The following is a 15,294-nucleotide window of genomic DNA, read 5'->3' on the forward strand; positions in this document are numbered from 1 at the left end:
TTTCTAGCTTTTTTTCCTTGCCTGATAAATTTCAGTATTGTTGTATTTAATTCATCAAAAAAGGCTTTTCCCAGTCTTACAGGTATTGTTTGGAATAAAAAGAGTATTTTCGGTAAGATATTCAGTGAAAATGAATATCTTACTCCCATATCATATTTAAGTAAGGTTGTGGTCCATTTTTCCAAAAGAATTGCTTTCTGAAAACCTGATCATTTTGAGCCTGGAATCTTTGAACATTCTCGTCATTTTAAGAAGATTACTGTTGAAAGAACATAGGAATCTCACCTGAAAATATACAGCTTTGAAACACAACTGTTTAATTAACTTTGTTGAGAAATTGAGGGTTAAGGATGGAAAAAAGATTTATAGGAATTTTTTCCTTGATTGTTTATATTCTCTTAAGTTTCTTTGGAGGTTTTTGAATCCAGTGGGCAGTGTCGATAAGATCAGCACTGGACCATCTGATTTTTTAAAAAAACTGATGGTATTATTTTGAAAGAATCATGAACCAGATTTTATTTTCCTTGTCTCCCATTTAATGTTGAAAGAAATTAAATGCATATGATATTCCAATTCCCAACTAATAAGCACTGTCAATTAATATAAAATAGTATATATATATATATATATATATATATATATATATATATATATATATATACAGTGTGTATATATATATATACAGTATGTATATATATATATATATATACAGTATGTATGTATATATATATATATATATATATATATATATATATATATATATATATATATATATATAAAATAAGTAATTCTGGACAGCAGTATTTTATTGCACAGGTAAAACAAGCTTCTTTCTAAGATAGAACAGTTGTGCAACATGAATTTATTCACACTTTTAATATCTTCTGAGATGATTAATTTAATGCTATCTATAGAATGATTAAGACATGTAGCCATTTACATCATACAGTATGTATGATAATTGATGTTCCTATAAAGAAAAAAACCTAGTTGTAGAAGTAGCCTCTCTATCATACTTAGGGCCTCCATGTTTGAAACCTAGACTGTCAATCTCATATACAAGGTGGGGGTTTTCTGAAAGTTTAACAAACCTGGTCTCAAAACAATGCCTCCATCCTGATTGGGGTTGAAAATAAATTCTTTTCCAATATTTTTTTAAAATTTATTTTGTACTTTAGAAAGTACAACCCCAATCAGGATGGAGGTATTGTTTTGAGACCAAGTTTGTTAAACTTTGAGAAAACCCCCACCTTGTATATGAAATTGACAGTCTAGGTTTCATACATGGAGGCCCTAAGTATGATAGAGAGGCTACTTCTACAACTAGGTTTTTTTCTTTATAGGAACATCAATTATCATACATATGATGTAAATGGCTACATGTCTTAACCATTCTATAGATAGCATTAAATTAATCATCTCAGAAGATATTAAAAGTGTGAATAAATTCATGTTGCACAACTGTTGTATCTTAGAAAGAAGCTAGAAAGTGCAAAATAAATAAGGTAAGCCACCTTTGGCTGTGAACAGGAAACAAATTTGTTAAGCAATTAATATCCAAACTGCTTTACACAAATCAAACACTGAAATAAAAATGTAATAAATAAAATACAATTCTCTGGTATAGTTCCTTCAGGTATAGTGATTTTACTCTGGACTAAAAATAACTTTAAATTGTATTTTAAAAAACAGTGTGGTGCAGTTCTCTTGCTGCTTAGCGTAAGGGGATTGTGCTGAAGATCTTTGCAAGCAGCTTCTTCCCTGGGTATCCAAATGCATGTGTGAGCACACAGACACTTACAAAAGTCCCTTCCTACAGAGGCCTTTTCTAGCGACTTCTCTCTGAGAAGACTTGACTCTCTAATGAAGTCTTCTTTAGGATAAACACAGGGAAGGGAAGAGGCATATTCAGAGCTGCATGGTCTGCTATTCTAACTCTGTAATAAACATATGCTTAGTTATCACAACTTGGCTTTTCAGATCTGGTCTACCTTGCAGGGCTGGCAACTACAGGTAGTCCTTGACTTACAACCACAAATGAACCTGAATTTCTTTTGTTAAGTGAGACATTTGTAGTGAGTTTTGCCCCATTTTACAAGGTTTCTTGCCACACTTGTTAAGTGAATCACTGCAATTGATAAGTCAGTTGTGTCAAAGGTGATCACATTATCTTGGGACACAGCAACAGTCATAGGTATGAACCTGTTGCCAAGCATCTGAATTTTGATCACATGATCATGGTGCTGCTACAAAAGTTGTAAGTGTGAAAAATGGTCATAGTTACTTTTTTCAGTGCCGCTGTAACTTTGATGGTCACTAATGAACTGCTGTAAGTTGAGGACCACCTATATTCACTTAGGGAAAGTCCAGCTAACATAGAGGAAGGATACATTTTACACTTAAGACTTCCATTTTATGCTCTTATAACAGGAAAAAAAACCCACCTGAATTCAACAGTTTATTCCTTAGCCAGACTGCTTAGGATTGTGTCACATGTCAGAAAATGTGTTAGGACTTTATTGCTATAGTCCTGAGGCTTTGGAGTTGACAAATAGTTCCTCTACATCAGAGGTCTTCAAACTTGGCCCTTTTATGACTTGTGGACTTCAACTCCCAGAATTGCTCAGCCAGGCATGCTGGCTGAGGAATTCTGGGAGTTGAAGTCCACAAGTCATAAAAGGGCCAAGTTTGAACACCCCTGCTCTACATGGTGGTTGGATCTGTGGTAGCATAGTGGTTAGAATGCAGTATTGCAGGCTAATTCTGCTGACTGCCAGCAGTTCAATTCTCACCTGCTCAAGGTTGACTCAGCCTTCCATCCTTCCAAGGTTGGTAAAATGAGGACCTAGATTGTTGGGGGCAATGTGCTGACTTTGTAAACCACTTAGAGAGGGCTGTAGAGCACTGTAAAGTAGTATATAAGTCTAAGTTATCAATGCTATTGCTATGTTGGCTCATTCTCTCTCTGTACTTCCATAACCTCATATTGATTATACTTCAATACAATATTTCATTCTTCAGCTCAGGCCTGATTCATGAAATAATTTTTCAAATGTGATAAACTTGCTATTACACCTTGGAGCAGCAAAGTAGCCCTGTGTGAACTTTGACAGATTCCTTCCTCAAAAAATAGGTTACAGCAATAAATATATAAATAAATTGAGTGCTTATTTAACCCTAGCTTTGCATGCCATTCACATAGCACAGCACCCTAAATGATGCCAACTCATGATTAAAGCTTCTCTGTTGCATGTGTTTCCTTTAGTAAAAATATCCAAATATTCTAAAATGCATTCCTTTCCCCAAGGGCACTGGGTGAATTAAAATCTCCCCATATTTTCCCCTTTCCATTCTTCATGGCTCTCTAAATCCTTGCCAATTCATTTCTATCTGCCACAGAGTTAAATCCCTCAGTTGATCTTAGTTCTCTCCAGCATTCCAGCCCATTCAAAGATTAGCTATGAAAGTTCCTTTTGAAAGCACTTCTGTGTGACAACAGTGAACTCATTCATTCCTATTTCCCTGTCCACCTTATTGATTTAAGGGCAGCTGATTGGAAGACTGGCTTATCATTTTTGCACTTCCATCATTAACTTTGATGTTTTATCACATTTCATCAGGTTACAATAACCTGGTATGGTGGGGGAAAAAGCACAACAGAACTGAAGGACTTTTTAATATATATTATATATATACCGTAATATATGTATGTATGTGTTATATATATATATATATGTTAATGCTAGAAAAGAATACTTGAACACCGGGATAGAGTCAAAACAAAAACAGTTTTAATGCACTTAGCTTTCGTTGACCAACTGCCAATGTCAGAGTAAAATTGCCGGAGATGAGGGAACACGTTTATATTGCCGGCGTTTTCTGCGCTCTGCTCATAGAGTGCATCACAGGTCTATTCTCCTCTGCCAGCTGTATTGTCCTGAGCTGCCTCGCACTCACTCTCACCCTTATGTTCTCAGGTTGAGGGCACTGTAAAGTGTGAATGTGTCCGGATGCCTGTTGTCAGGGGCGGATCGTGAGCTGTTCTTTCTGCCACGATCGGCCCTCCCGTCATCTCATGTGCCTCCATGCTAGATGTTTTAGGGATTTCTCCCCTCCTTTTCACCCATTGCAATGTGCTGGCGCCATGTGGTCAAGAGGTCCTGGTCCTGCCTTGAAGGCACAGATTTAAACGGCAGAGGAAAATCGATGAGGACGCGCTGAGAGCCATGCGTCTTAAGGATGTGCCCATGGCCAGGTTTTACCGACTCCCAAAAATCCATAGGAAGGGGCTCCTCTGGAACCTATCATGTCATTCAGGGGAACCCCGACCTCAGTGCTGGCTAAATGGTTGAGTGGTAGGATAGGGCATCTGGTGGCAGATAGTGACACCACAGTAGGCTCATTGGGTGAGTTCCTGGATAAAATAAGATCTTTGAGTATAGAGGAGGATGATGTCATATCTTATGACGTCACCTCGCTCTTTACCTCAATCCTGCAGGATTTAGCGATTGCGGTGATAAGAGATCACCTGCAACATGGGGCAGGGCGACACCAGGACTCATTTGGCACTGAGAACCTCATACAACCTATGACTCTATGCTTCAGAACGTATTTCATGTTCCAAGGTGTCATCTATGAGCAGGAAAAGGGTATGCTAATGGGGTCCCCGATCTAGGGGGTCATTGCAGAGGTAGTCCTGCAACAACTGGAGGCCCAGGTGATGTCCATGTATTGTCCCAAGTTTTGGGCTAGGTACATGGATGACATGTTCGTGGTCATCAAGATGTAGGACAAAACCAGTTTCATGAGTGAGCTGAACTCCATTTATCCAGATATCCTCTTTGCAGTGGAGGAGGAGCCCAATGGAACCTTGGCCTTCCTGGATGTGTTGGTCAGCTGCCAATTGGATGGTTCTCTCTGCACATTGGTCTACTGCAAACCCATGCATACTGATAGAATTCTTCACTATAGAAGCAACCACCCTATATCCCATAAGGTCAGCTGTATCAGGACGCTGTTCAAGTGAGTGGATACACACCACAATACGGATAGGGCATAGGAGGAGGAGAGATGCCACCTCTACCACATCTGCAGGAGTAACGGGTATCCGATGCATTTTATCAGACGGTACAGCAGGCCACATGAGCCCCTTAAGGACCAACAGGAGGGCATGCCGAGGGCATGGATAATGCTGCCTTATATCAATGGTGTATCTGAAGCCACGGCGCAGATATTGACCTCCCTATAATATCAGTATTGCCAATAAACCTAACCAAACCCTGCACGCTAGCATAATGCATCCAAAGGACCTGCTCCCCAATGAGGAAAGGTCCTCAGTGATATACAGGGTGAGATGTGAGGATTGTTGTTGTAGCTACATTGGGGAGACAGCAAAATAACTGAGAACCAGGATGCATGAACATGAGCTTGCCATCAGATGGCAAGAACAACACTCGCAGGTGTGGGCACACATGGCCAGTCATAACCATACTTTTGACTTGGTGGGGGCTGAGGCCATTGCCCAGGACAGCACCAAGGGTGTCCAACTGCTCAGAGGCTTGGTTCTTGGATGAGTTTTCAATTAACTGCCATATAGATCTGCTCCCTGCCTATCAAGCACTCAGGAGCTGGGAAGAACAGCACGAGCAATGCAAGCACTTACGGAGGGTGCCTTCAAGGCAGGACCAGGACCCCTTGACCTCACAGTGCCAGTGCATTGTGATAGGTGAAAAGGAGGGGGGGTCCTCTAAAACATCTAGAATGAAGGCACGTGAGATGATGGGAGGGCCGATCGTGGCAGAAAGAACAGCCCACACCTGTGAGCATTGCTCTTGTCTTCTGATCGCCGACTCATGCTCATGGATCCTGGTTTTGAGCCTCTTAGTTGTTTCCCCAATGTAATTGCACTGGCAATTCTTGCATTGAATTCTGTATATTATTGAAGATCTTTCTTCATTGGGGACCGGCTCTTTGGGATGCATTACCATGGCACGGAGGGTTTGGTCTGGTCTATGGGTGACATTGACGTTGAAGGGGGTCAACAACTATGCAGTTGCCTTGGACAACCCCGTTAATATATGGGAGTGTCATTCATGTGGTCAGCATTGTTGGTGCACTATCATGTAGGCTACCACGGGATTTGTGTGGCCTGCTGTGTCTCCTAACGAATTCAACAAGGTAGCCATTATGCCTGCACATGCGGTATAGACATTTCTTCTCCTCGACTTTAGCCCTAACTGTATTGCAGTGCGAGCTGACCCGTTTAAACAATGTCCGAATGCAACTGATCTTGTGTGCCATGGGATGGTTGCTCCTGTAATGCAAGGTTCTATCCATGTGGGTTGGCTTGCAGTAGACAGTCGTATGGAGGTTACCATTAGGTTGATGGCTGACTAGTACATCCAAAAAGGCAAGAGAGCCTTTGGCCTCTTCTTCAGCAGTGAAACGGATGTCAGGATAAACTGAGTTCAGCTCGTCCATGAAACTGGTACTATAATGTTTCTTAATGACTACAAATGTGTTGTCCATGTATCTAGCCCAGAACTTGGGGCAGTACTTGGTCATAACTGCAGTCTCTAATTGCTGGAGGACCACCTCTGCAATGACACTTGAAATGCTGACCACACGAATGACACTCCCATATATTAATGGGGTGTCCAAGGCAACTGCACAGTTGTTGGCCCCCTTCAACATCAATGTTGCCCATAGACCAGACCAAACCCTCCATGCCATGGTAATGCATCCCAATGAGCCGGTCCCCAATGAAGAAAGATCTTCAATAATATACAGAATTCAATGCAAGAATTGCTAATGCAATTACATTGGGGAAACAATTAAGAGGCTCAAAACCAGGATCCATGAGCACGAGTTGGCGATCAGAAGACAAGAGCAATGCTCACAGGTGTGGTCACATATGGCTAGTCACAACCATATGTTTGATCTTGCCAACGCCGAGGCCATAGCCCGAGATGCCACCAAGGGCAGCCGACTGCTCAAGGAGGCCTGGTTATCCGACAAAAATTCCATCAATTGTCATATAGACCTTTTACCTGCTGACCAGGGACTCAGGGGATGGGAAGAATGGCACCATGACTCACGACGGTCTCAACAAGTCCGCTCCTTGCAGGATTTGAATAGTGTGGCTACAGGCAGAACAACGGCGATCCCCGGGAAGGATGAATCTACAATGTGCCCTATATTAGATCTTGAGATGTCCCTTGTACTAGATTTGATTTTAATGATATGGCTACAACAGTGATCTCCAGAAAGGATGAATCCACAACGTCCCTGGCGTTAGAACTTGAGATGGAGGCTGAGGTTCGACCAAAGAAGAGGGGGGAAGGCATGAAACAAGAGTGGCTGGCCCCCTGGCATTTACATGCATGCCAGGAGAGCAACCACAAGCGAGAAAACAACTCTCGGTTTTGCAAGTATGTGAAGAGATGCGGGACTATTAGGAACATTACGACTGATTGAGGTGAATAGACCGGTGATCCGCTCAATCAGCAGGGTGCAAACTCTCGGAACTCCTATTCTTACTCTGACGAGGTCGGCAGTTTGGCCGACAAAAGCTAAGTGTTTTGCATATTAAACAGTTTGTTTACATTTCTATCCTAGTGTTTGATTCTTTTTCTTTCTAACACACACACACACACACACACACACAATTACCTATAGTGCTCTAACTACCTGCAACAATTTCCTGTCTAAATGACCACAGATCGACTCCATTGCTTCGTGATTGACTGCAATGGCTGAGGGACAATTAATCCACATCTCCTTACAGGCAACCTGATTTGGGGAGAAAAAGGATGTCAGTGAAGGTTTATTTTTTATAACTTGTTCCTATCTGCAAGGGAATATAAATCTGTTTAAAAATAACAGCAGATTAAGGGAAATGTTCAAACTATTTTTGGACGTCCACACTATTTATCCAATAGGATAAAACTTTGCGGTCAAATTAAAACAATTTTTTTTTACTGGGCTTCAGTAGTTGGCTACAAAACAGCATTTGTTGATTAATATAATTCGCAAATATCCTAATGTTCCCTGGTTAGAGAAGTAGATAGAACATAAGAATATTTAAAATTTGCATGAATGGTCATTGAGATGCTATTTTAGATGTAAATTTTTAATTAATTAAGTCAAAATAATGTATAGGGCTGATCTTAAAACAACTTGGGGCAACTCATAGCAATAAAGTACAATCTCTAGGTTTGCATAATAGCATGAAATGGCTGTCTGCAAAATATTTATAAGCTGGCTGAGCAAAGACACTTTTAATTGTAAAGTTGTTATTTCTTCAACACAATTTCATAATGATAAAACATCTCAAGGATTCTGTCTGGATTAGATGAACTGCCATGGATTTTCATTATTTGAACATATACTTAACCTCTAGTATAATGAAAATTAAGATACTCATGGTTTCGTATGAGTTAAAATATTCTGAATATTACACATTCTATTTCAATATGATTGAATAAGCCATAAATCATGGTGTGTTTAATTATGAATCAATATGTCTGATTTCTTTAAATATCATGGTTGACTTTTGTAGTTTGGTTCATCTAAATGAAAGCCATTCACTCTCTTTAGTTTCATCTTTTTGTGTACAGGCAAAAGCTACTCAATTTTCATACTGAAGTTTAAGCCAAAGGCAAAGTTTGGTTTAAAATTCTCTTGATGACTGTATTAAATATTCCAGTAATGTAAGCTTAGCAGAGCTCATTGTTAGTGTACGTCATCCACAGTGCAGAAGTGTGATATGAAGTTTTAAATATTTAATCAAGCAATGAGAATTGTTTGGGATTGCAGGAGGATGCCACATAAATAAATAAATAAGCTTTTCATATGCGTTGGATTACAACTCCTATAATTCCCAGCCAGAAATTTTTAATGCGTAATCGATGAGGAAACAACTTGTGCTGAATTTTATCTGCCCATCATAAAGTTAAGCTATGATTGCATGAAAATATTTCTAAACAACTTGCCTCATCCATCTATGAATTTCTTTTTGGAACTGAAAAAGCTTGTTTTTCAAGGGGATTAAAAGCAGGGAGGGAGAAGTTTGAGACATTTGTTTATTTCTTTAATTTTCACACTTCATAAACTAAATAGCTTTTAGTTACAGCTAGTACATTTCACAATTTGTTGTAAGCAATAGAATTCAATTTACAAGCCAAACCGATGCCTGCCTAGTCAAAAAAAGAAATAGTAGTGGCATTTGTCATTTAATAAAATATATACGCATTTTGTTACGTATGCAAGCAAATACATTTTCAGCTAATACTTTTGTGCAGTGTGTCTGCCTTTCAGCCTGCATAATCATATTGCTTCTTTGTAAGCCTTTTGCTTTTAAGACAAAATGAAATTGTGTGACTTGGGTGAAGGAGGAAGTTCATATTATTACATCAACCATCTCTTACTTAGTACACTGCACAACAGGTATGTTTGCATTGGAAGAGCACTTATATATTAAATTTTAATAGTATAATATACCCAGAATGCATAATGCCCCTGATCATCTTGAGAAGCATACAAAATGTTCTGACTAAATTTTTTGTTGTGACTGTTTAAAAATGATAGATTCTGCTTCTGAGCATGGGAGCCTAGAATAGTTCAGAATTATTTACCTTGTGTCTGCCCAGTTATTACACTAACAGGAATTGTAATACTGTGTTACGTCAGTATGTCTCATTCAGAATTCAGTGAAACTGATGACTGAGCACTCCATGAATGTTTTTGGATTCTGCCTTTATATAAATTATATAATTATTATAATGGCAATTATATCAATTCTAAATCTGGCTAGCCAGTGATTTTTAAAATGCAACAATATCCAATTTTCTAATTATTTTTAAGTATTAACAGAAACTGAATTGTGTGGAATATTCTCATTAGAAATAATAGGATTTGGGGGAGAAAAATCTGTCCCTACACCAGTGCCCAGAAGCTCTCTTTATTAATCTGTCCTAACCCCAGCAAATGATACTTTTCCTTGTTCAATGGCAGCACAAATAGCAAATAAGGATTTTTTTATTTGTTTGTTGGTTCTTCCAGCATGTGGATAGGTACATCAGATTAGGTAGGCTTGGCAGTGGAGTACAGCAGAGAGTGGGGCAGTAGTGGGATTCAGCCAGTTCACACCAGTTCAGCAGAACCAGTAGTTAATTTTTTGTTGCCCAGGCCCAAAATGGACTTCAGGAAGCAGCATCCACACAGAGAACCAGTTGTTCACATATTTGAATCTCATCACTGGGGTGGGGTCATGGGAAATGATTACCTCCCCAAACCTGCTGTCCTATTATCTTCTCTCATCAATTATATATACATTTTCATATTACAATAACTATTTAGGGCAGCAAACCTCAAGACATGATAAAGCCCTCTAGTCCTGAATTGAAATAGCTGCCTTAAATGATTATAGCCTATTGACAGTTCTGCAAAATGGGCTGTGTTATGTTTGCCCTGAAACAAAAACAGGAATTATCACTGAGTAGATTATATTGTTCAACTTGAGTAATACCATCCATATTAATAATGCAAAATGATTAGTTTCAGCTGGCTTTGACAGCTATTAGTTAATTGGTCCTTTGCACCCACAAAGAATGGTAGCCTGTTACTTTAACATTCTTGAAGATTTTATCATCAGCTTAAATTATGCTTGGGTTTCAAAACTGTTGGACCAATGATAATTTGAACCAAATTAAGGCCTTTAGTGGAGCTGTGATAGGTTCAAATACATAGCTCTTTATGAAAGCACAGCAAACGTTCTTGCCTTTTTCTTCCTTTTCTACCATTTCAGTACAAGACAAAAAAAAATTCACTTAATTAAACCTTATGAGTGAATAGAGCCTTGGTCAAATATTTTAAACAACTGAAATCCATGCTTCTTGTATTAGCCATAATTAATTTATCTTAGATTAGTTCTAAGTTAAATTAATTATAATGGTTATATAATTCTTTTTTTAATCATACAAAATAGACTGGAATGATTTATTGTGTTTAATAACCTACTCCCAAATATCTTGAAAACAAGTTATTTATTTTTCCTTTGAAAGGGAGTTTTCAAGGAAAGGGTTGTGACACCTAAGAAGAAATCATAGTTCATTTCCAGTTCAAGATTTGCTATTCTTTTCTGCTAAGAATATTCACAGGAGATAACACATCTGATGTGTTCTCACCATTTGTCTCTCCAGCAAAAGGAAGAAACGGGTCAACCAGTATCTGCGACTGACGCACAGGATGGAGCAAAAGTCATCATGGTTGATAATGCCACCTTGAACCTATCCACACAAAAATATAGTTATGCAATACAAATTTAATACACTACCTTTGTTATTAGGCGAAAGGCCAAGATGTGAGAAGGCCAGGTTTAATAAGGCATTTCAATTTCATACAACTAGAGGATACTTTCAACTATTTCAGAGCTATTTATAATGATGTCATAGAAGAATAGAATAGAATAGAATAGAATAGAATAGAATAGAATAGAATAGAATAGAATAGAATAGAATAGAATAGAATAGAATAGAATAGAATAGAATAGAATAGAATAGAATAGAATAGAATAGAATAGAATAGAATTTCTTTACTGACCAAGTGTGATTGGACATATAAGGAATTTGTCTCCGGTGCATAAGCATTCAGTATACACACATACAACAAAGGGACAGGTCATAGATCATAAATCATAGTTACCTCAAAATATTATCTCAAAATACTTATGTCCTTTAAAAATCTTTTCTAAATTGTCATTCTTGTTTCATAAATTTAATTTTGAGTACTAGATACGTCCTAAATGGATAGCCAACATCCAGGGGAAGTATATTCATACCCCTACGTATGATGTAATTGGTAAGTTCAGCATAAAATTAATGTCCTCTCAACTTTTATTCTCTCACTAAATCTCTGAAACCATGAATTAAAATGACTTAAACCTCCAGTGTCACTTGTAAATCATAACCTATGTGAATTGTGTGAGATATGTTCTTTCCTGAAACAGCTTATTGTGAAGGACACAGTTTACTGATTTTGAGAAAATACATATATATAGTTCAGGGCTGAAAACACTGTTGATTTTTGCACCCACATGTGTACGTGTTTGACATGCAATGTCAATTTACTTTTACAGCTCCGAACAAAGTGGCAGCTTGCATTTAAAGTACATACATCTTCTAGATACAGTGAAAGGTTTATTTTGAGCAGATTTTTTTTTCCAGCTCATAAAAACATAGTGTGCTGGATTTAACATAACAAAGCATTTGGGCCAAAATAAATCCAGTCCACCTTTCTTATTGGACCATTTTTGCTTAGGTTAACTTCATTAATTTAGCTAACTTTCTTGAGATAAAATTTGATTCTCAGAATATAAAATCAGGCTATAAACTAATGGACATTTCCTTTGAAATAGGAACAATACCACCATAGAGATAACATTTGTGAGAATCCTGCATTAATTTCCCTTCTTCCCCACTGGAACTGGATGAATAATCTAGTTTTTAATTTTCAGTAGCCCTGGGACCCAATTGCTGTTCCCTTTTTAATATGTTTTACATATATGGGTGGGGAATATTTTATTCTGTATTATTAGAGAGATTATGTTTTATTTTATTGGTTGCTTTTTTACGTCATTCAAGACTCTGCTTATATTGGCAGTATAAAACATAAGGCTTTGCAGATCTTAGCATAAATATCCCCCAGTCTTTTACATTTTACTCTTTTGTTACGTAGTGAATACTGGAAGGATTTGCCAACTTTTTCATTTTAACTTGCCCAAATGCAATAAAGATAGTTATTTACCTAGGATTCAGTCCATAACATACAAATATGCATGTAGACATTTCCACAGGGTATGTTCTAAAAAGTCAAGATTTTATTTTTATTTAACCATTAAATTTGTACACCAATAATGGCCACAATAGCATAATCAAAAATTTGCCTGGTTTATATATATGTTGCACAGGAAAAAAAGGTGGACTTTGATCTCATTGCAATCTTGACTTTTTTTTACTACATCCTAAGGATACTCTGCATACATAAATCATTACATATGAAATTATTCCTTTTCCACCTAAACAACATTACCCAGAGGATGTAAAAAGAGTAAGAAATACCCTTGAATGAAATGAAATCCAAAGCCTGAGTTAAGAAAAAGAAAATAAAGTCTATTAAAAATAATAAACAGCAATATTATTCTCTATCCATATACCAATTTATGGTTTTGATGATTAAAAAAAGATTATAGCAAAAAATAAACCATTGGTTAATTTATATTCATACTTATAACTGCTGTAAAAGAAAGTAGGATGTCACTTCATAATCTTTTTTTTTTCCTTTGATTTCTGCACCCTTCCTTCCTTCCTTCCTTCCTTCCTTCCTTCCTTTCTCTCTCTCTCTCTCTCTCTTTCTCCTAAATATTAGTTTTTGTTACTTTTTATTCTGTTTTAAAATTCTAATAGTTTATTTAAAATACCATTTTATATACAGTGTTGCCTTTTGTTATTTAAATTTCTCTTTTCCCTCTTGTCAAGGGCCCTATCAATAATGCCACAACCATATTTTTTTCAATCTGCCTGCATCTCTTCACCTTACTCCTCATATATTCATGTTGCAATTTATCCTCATTTATTCTTTCTATATGATGCCATATAATGTACTGCTTTTGAAGTAGTCAGTCATGTTTGTTTTCATTTCACATTCACTCTGTAGCCATTCTTTCTTAACTCTATCCCTTCTCCTTTTTTATTTTTTATTTTATTTAATTTTATTTATATACCGCCCTTCTCCCGAAGGACTCAGGGCGCTGAACAGGGCAGATATATAAAAATACAAAAATACAAAAGTTAAAAGAAAATTAAAAATATGCCCAACTAAAAACAGTAAATACATATATTAAAATGACAATAAAAACCCAACCCATCCCCCATCAGGCCAGGCCGGCTTGTTCAAATAAGAGTGTCTTCAGATCGCGATGGAAGGAGCGAAGGTCGGGCGCCATCCGGAGCTCCACCGGCAACCGATTCCATAGCTCCGGGGCGCCCACAGAGAAGGACCTCCCCCTGGGGGCCACCAATCGACATTCTCTGATCGGTGGCACCCTGAGGAGGCCCTCTCTGTGGGAACGCACAGGGCGGAGGGAAGTTGATGCCGGCAAACATCACCACAAACATTTCATAAGTAACTTATTTCCATACTGTGGAACTTACCCATATGTCATTTACATATAGCAACCCATTTTTCAATGATTTGGCAATTATTTATTATTTATTACTCCCCAATATTACCTACTACTTTTATACAAGTATTTGGTATTCTTAACATTTTTCCATCATTCTTCAAGTTTTAGTAAACATTCTTAAAATATAAAAATTCATGTAATTGTTCTATTATTATTTTTTCCAATTGATGTATATTTTACAATTATCCACTCCATTTATCTATTCAGTGCAGCTGCTATGCTTTTTGATGCTTAATTTTCAGATCCATATTTCTTCTAGCATCACATTATCTAAGTTTGGGTACATATCATTTTGGTTCTTAAGCCAAGACACAAAATTATCAGTGTAGAAAAATACAGGTTTTTTTCCACACACCAAGCCAACACACCTCTAATCTTGCCAGACAAATTCTGTATACATTTATATACATCAAACAACCACAGGGATTTCATACATCCTTATCTTACTAGTTACTGAAGGTTCAACTATTTAGTAAGCATTTAGCATGCTACATGCAAAACATTCCATAGTTCAGGACTATTTATTTATTTTTTCCTAAAATTAACAAAGGTGCAATAAATTTTCTCATATTTGAAGGCCATTTTCAGGGGGGGGAAAAACTGTTCTCACACCCCCTGCCTGGCATAAACCAGCATTGCAAGTGACAAATTATGCTCTCTGTCACTTCTTTAACCTTTTAAATTGCAATTCTGCCAGGCATGTTTAACAAACATGTTTTTTTTTGTTTTTACTTTCCCTGTCTATCATTTGTATAGAACAGCTTCTTTTTAATCATCAGGCACTGATACATTTAGCAGAGTGTGCACCTCTAAACAAACACTTCCATGTTTTAATTTCTCATACGTTCTGCACCTGTAGTCTTCAATTTGTTTTTCAAAATTCTCAGAGCCTTTATGATATTTTTCATAATTTTCTCCTTGCGTACTAATTTTTATAGTAGTCATTTCAATTTCCCTCTTTGACAAGGCACTATCGTTCTCATATTGATTATCAAAATCTCTAAAATACTTCTTCCAACATTATTTTATTTCAGTTTTTATCTTGGAGCACT

Source organism: Vipera berus, assembly GCF_964194415.1.
Source record: "Vipera berus genome assembly, chromosome: 3".
NCBI classification, from domain to species: domain Eukaryota; kingdom Metazoa; phylum Chordata; class Lepidosauria; order Squamata; family Viperidae; genus Vipera; species Vipera berus.